The following is a 6195-nucleotide window of genomic DNA, read 5'->3' as shown; positions in this document are numbered from 1 at the left end:
GTGTGGAGTTTACATGTTCACCACCACGCAGGCTTTATCCCACGTTGTAAAAAAAACAAAAAAAAAAACACGCGTAGCCTCATTGAATAATCCAATTTGTTTATAGTCTGTGAATTTGAGTGTGTGTGTTTCCCCCCCCCCCCCCCAATATATATCTAAATAGTGCTTCCATGGGAGAATGCTTGGACTATTGCCAGCCAGGAGTATGGGTGACATCATGGTGGTCAACGGTCCATACAGTAGATGTCAAAACTCTCCACATCCCTGTTCAAATGCTTGGTTTTGGTGATATAAAGAATCACATAAAAGTATTAAAGCCTGTTCACCTCAATTGAGCTCTTGTCACACTACCCCGGGGGCCCAGACATATGAAGAAAATGGGAGATGTTATTTATTTATTTGTTTGTTTAACCTTTCTTTATCCACGTAAGGCAATTGAGAACAGATTCTCATTTCCAATGCTGACTTGGCAGCAGACAGCAGAGTACAACAAAGCAAAAATACAGTGGGCACGGAAAGTATTCTGACCCCCTTACTTTTCACGCTTATAAATTATAAGTTCAATGGCATTCCCAAAAAGACTCATGGCTGTATTAGATCAAAAGGTACTAAATACTGAGGAAAGGGTCTAGATAATGTGTGATATTTCAGTTTTTCTTTTTTAATAAATTTGCAAAAATGTCAACAATTCTGTTTTTTTCCCTGTCAATATGGGTTGCTGTGTGCACATTAATGAGGACAAAAATGAACTTAAATTATTTTAGCAAATGGCTGCAATATCTGGACTGGTTAGAGTGTCTGCCTCACAGTTCTGAGGACCAGGGTTCAAATCCTGGCCCCACCTGTGTGCAGTTTGCATGTTCTCCCCTGCATGGGGTTGCTCCGGGCACTCCGGTTTCCTCCCACATCCCAAAAACATGCATGGTAGGTTAATTGACAACTCTGAATTGTCCGTAGGTGTGAATGTGAGTGCGAATAGTTGTTTGTTTATATGTGCCCTGCGATTGGCTGGCAACCAGTTCAGGGTGTACCCCGCCTCCTGCCCGATGATAGCTGGGATAGGTTTCAGCACGCCCGCGACCCTAGTAAGGAGAAGTGGCTCAGAAAATGGATGGATGGATGCAATATAAAAAAGAGTGACAAATTTAAGGGGGTCTGAATACTTTCTGTACCCATTGTAGATTCCAACCTTCTTGCTGTGACTCACTCATCTTATCTGCTTCCCATTTTTAATCATCCATGATCCATTTCCTGGACCGCTTATCCTCACAAGGGTCGCGGGCGTGCTGGAGCTTATCCCTGCTATCTTCGGGCGAGAGGCGGGGTACACCCTGAACTGGTCGCCAGCCAATCGCAGAGCACATATAGACAAACAAGCATTCACATTCACACCTATTGACAATTTAGAGTCTTCAATTAACCTACCATGCGTGTTTTTTGGAATGTGTGAGGAAACCGGAGTACCTGGAGAAAACCGACGCAGGCACGAGGAGAACATACGAACTCCGTACAGGCAAATTGGATTTGAACCGACGACCTCTGGACTGTGAGGCAGATGTGGTCACCAGTCGAATACCATGCCGCCCATTTTTATTCAAATTTGTAAATGAAACATTCAAGCAAGCCAGCCTAATTATAATTAGCAGATTGATAAACTTACAAGGACACCAAATTAACACTGAATAAATTGTACAGTCTAATTAATTTCTCCAGTCAGGCAGGAACCATGAAAAAGTAATGAATTTCTACAGCATGTTTATGAATTTTGCTTGCAGGGTAGCCCATCAGCAGCATAGTGGACAAGTGGTTAGCATGTCTGTATCACAGTTTTAAAGTCGTCGGTTCAAATCCAATACAATATATAACAGTGGGGTCCTATACGCAGACAGTTGCGTATGGCTGGGCTTGGAAAACCACCACTTACGTCACCGTTCTCACCGGGTCGTCAGGCACGAAGGTTATTCACCTCGCTAATGTTTTAAACTGATTGTACATTCCAAAAAAATAATGCAGCCCTATAATGCAGCCCTATGGGTGGCACAAGTCAGTGCAAACAGTAGGCCGGTCCCAAGCCCGGATAAATGCAGAGGGTTGCGTCAGGAAGGGCATCCGGCTTAAAACCTTGCCAAACAAATATGAGCGTTCATCCAAAGAATTCCATACCGGATCGGTCGTGGCCCGGGTTAACAACGTCCGCCACCGGCGCCGTCAACCTGCGGGGCGCCGTTGGAAATTCAGCTACTGTGGGTCGAAGTCAAAGAAGAAGAGGAGGTGGAAAGCGGGTTCTTCGGCAGAAAGAGAAGAGGAAAACACAGAGCCTAGAACTGAAAGTGGGGACTTTGAATGTTGGGACTATGACAGGAAAATCTCGGGAGTTGGTTGACATGATGATGAGGAGAAAGGTTGATATATTGTGTGTCCAGGAGACCAGGTGGAAAGGCAGTAAGGCTAGAAGTTTAGGGGCAGGGTTTAAATTATTTTACCATGGTGTCGATGGGAAGAGAAATGGAGTCGGGGTTATTTTAAAAGAAGAGTTGGCTAAGAATGTCTTGGAGGTGAAAAGAGTATCAGATCGAGTGATGAGGCTGAAATTTGAAATTGAGGGTGTTATGTGTAATGTGATTAGTGGCTATGCCCCACAGGTAGGATGTGACCTAGAGGTGAAAGAGAAATTCTGGAAGGAGCTAGATGATGTAGTTCTGAGCATCCCAGACAGAGAGAGAGTCGTAATTGGTGCCGATTGTAATGGACATGTTGGTGAAGGTAATAGGGGTGATGAAGAAGTGATGGGTAAGTACGGCATCCAGGAAAGGAACTTGGAGGGACAGATGGTGGTAGACTTTGCAACAAGGATGCAAATGGCTGTAGTGAACACTTTTTTCCAGAAGAGGCACGAACATAGGGTGACCTACAAGAGCGGAGGTAGAAGCACACAGGTGGATTACATCTTGTGCAGACGATGTAATCTGAAGGAGGTTACCAACTGTAAGGTAGTGGTAGGGGAGAGTGTGGCTAGACAGCATAGGATGGTGGTGTGTAAGATGACTCTGGTGGTGGGGAGGAGAATTAGGAAGACAAAGGCAGAGAAGAGAACCATGTGGTGGAAGCTGAGACAGGACGAGTGTTGTGCAGCTTTTCGGGAAGAGGTGATACAGGCTCTCGGTGGACGGCAGGAGCTTCCAGAAGACTGGACCACTGCAGCCAAGGTGATCAGAGAAGCAGGCAGGAGAGTACTTGGTGTATCTTCTGGCAGGAAAGGAGAGAAGGAGACTTGGTGGTGGAACCTCACAGTACAGGAAATCATACAAGGAAAGAGGTTAGCTAAGAAGAAGTGGGACACTGAGAGGACCGAGGAGAGGCGAAAAGAATACATTGAGATGCGACACAGGGCAAAGGTAGAGGTGGCAAAGGCAAAACAAGAGGCATATGATGACATGTATGGCAGGTTGGACACTAAAGAAGGAGAAAAGGATCTATACAGGCTGGCCAGACAGAGGGATAGAGATGGGAAGGATGTGCAACAGGTTAGGGTGATTAAGGATAGAGATGGAAATACGTTGACTGGTGCCATCAGTGTGCTTGCTAGATGGAAAGAATACTTTGAGGAGTTGATGAATGAGGAAAATGATAGAGAAGGGAGAGTAGAAGAGGTAAGTCCGGTGGACCAGGAAGTGGCAATGATTAGTAAGGGGGAAGTTAGAAAGGCATTAAAGAGGATGAAAAATGGAAAGGCAGTTGGTCCTGATGACATTCCTGTGGAGGTATGGAAGCATCTAGGAGAGGTGGCTGTGAAGTTTTTGACTAGCTTGTTCAATAGAATTCTAGTGCGTGAGAAGATGCCTGAGGAATGGAGGAAAAGTGTACTGGTGCCCATTTTTAAGAACAAAGGTGATGTGCAGAGCTGTGGCAACTATAGAGGAATAAAGTTGATGAGCCACACAATGAAGTTATGGGAAAGAGTAGTGGAGGATAGACTCAGGACAGAAGTGAGTATTTGCGAGCAACAGTATGGTTTCATGCCTAGAAAGAGTACCACAGATGCATTATTTGCCTTGAGGATGTTGATGGAAAAGTACAGAGAAGGTCAGAAGGAGCTACATTGTGTCTTTGTAGATCTAGAGAAAGCCTATGACAGAGTACCCAGAGAAGAACTGTGGTACTGCATGCGGACGTCTGGAGTGGCAGAGAAGTATGTTAGAATAATACAGGACATGTACGAGGGCAGCAGAACAGCGGTGAGGTGTGCTGTAGGTGTGACAGAAGAATTTAAGGTGGACGTGGGACTGCATCAGGGATCAGCCCTGAGCCCCTTCCTTTTTGCAGTGGTGATGGATAGGCTGACAGATGAGGTTAGACTGGAATCCCCGTGGACCATGATGTTTGCAGATGACATTGTGATCTGCAGTGAAAGCAGGGAGCAGCTGGAGGAACAGTTAGAAAGATGGAGGCATGCACTGGAAAGAAGAGGAATGAAGATTAGCCGAAGTAAAACAGAATATATGTGCATGAATGAGAGGGCTGGTGGGGGAAGAATGAGGCTACAGGGAGAAGCGATAGCAAGGGTGGAGGACTTGAAATACTTGGGGTCAACCGTCCAGAGCAATGGTGAGTGTGGTCAGGAAGTGAAGAAACGGGTCAAAGCAGGTTGGAACGGGTGGAGGAAGGTGTCAGGTGTGTTATGTGACAGAAGAGTCTCTGCTAGGATGAAGGGCAAAGTTTATAAAACAGTAGTGAGGCCAGCCATGATGTACGGATTAGAGACAGTGGCACTGAAGAGACAACAGGAAGCAGAGCTGGCGGTGGCGGAAATGAAGATGTAGAGGTTCGCTCTTGGAGTGACCAGGTTGGATAAAATTAGAAATGAGCTCATCAGAGGGACAGCCAAGGTTCGATGTTTTGGAGACAAAGTTAGAGAGCGCAGACTTCAATGGTTTGGACACGTCCAGAGGATAAATAGTGAGTATATTGGAAGAAGGATGATGAGGATGGAGCTGCCAGGCAAGAGAGCTCGAGGAAGACCAAAGAGAAGGTTGATGGATGTCGTGAGGGAAGACATGATGGCAGTTGGTGTTCGAGAGGAGGATGCAGGAGATAGGCTTACATGGAAAAGGATGACGCGCTGTGGCGACCCCTAACGGGACAAGCCGAAAGGAAAAGAAGAAGTACATTCCAAAAAAATACATCAAACCAGTAACATTTTGTGTTTGGCAATACTCCATCATGAATAAGCCATGCTAGCAATGTAGCTGCTGTGCACAGTAACCAGTGACGGTTTTTTATATGGGCGATATGGGCAGCCCCCCAGGGCGGCATTCAGAGGAGGGTGGTACCCGACACCATCCCCATTGACGATCGGCCAGAGGTGCGCAATTGACAGTAGCGTACACTTCGAACTACTGTTTAGAAAATAAACCATTACCAAAACATTAACAGTCTCTGCTGTTCTGATGCCCTCTTCTCACGCTGGTCCAAAGGCGCGGGCCATAGTGGCTGAATGCAGCCTCTCCGTAAGTTTTTGCTCTCGCCATAGGAATAATTAAAAGGCCGGTGCCAGAGAAGCTCAGGACCGTGAGGATGATAAAAGCATATCAGATAGATATGATGGCCCAAGACATTTAAAAAAGGAGTAAAAGAACCATAAAATTGATCCTAATGTGCTCCTACCCTTTGGTCTTCATCAGCACACGAGCAGCTGAGTTCTGCAATAATTGTACATTAGCAATAGTCCTTTTTGGAAGACCAGAGAGCAGGGCATTGCAATAGTCTAAATGACAGGAGATTAAAAACAAAAAACATGCATCAGAGAGAAAAGGGTGAACTCTGGCAGTATTCTTAACATGGTTGAAATCTAATTTAGTTACATTCTGAATGTTTGGAATAAAACTAAACTCAGAGTAAAAAAAAATGACACCCAAGTACTTTACACACTGTGATGGTTAAAAATCAGTGGCAGTAATTGGCATGTGCAAAGTGTGCGATCACACAGGGCGGCATTTCCAGGGGTGCATTTACAATTTACAATCTAGCTTGCCTTCAGGGCCAATAATTAAAAACGGTTTTGTCCTGGTTGAGCTCTCGAAAAATCTCCTGCCCTCCATGACTTGATTTCTAGAATACAGTTAGCAAGGCTATCAATTGGCCACCTTTAATGCAGCCTCATGGCCATAAATGACGCGGTGCCCTGAGTGACTCACA

The sequence above is a fragment of the Phycodurus eques genome, chromosome 1, assembly GCF_024500275.1.
Source record: "Phycodurus eques isolate BA_2022a chromosome 1, UOR_Pequ_1.1, whole genome shotgun sequence".
NCBI lineage: Eukaryota > Metazoa > Chordata > Actinopteri > Syngnathiformes > Syngnathidae > Phycodurus > Phycodurus eques.
This window is presented reverse-complemented; position numbering follows the sequence as displayed.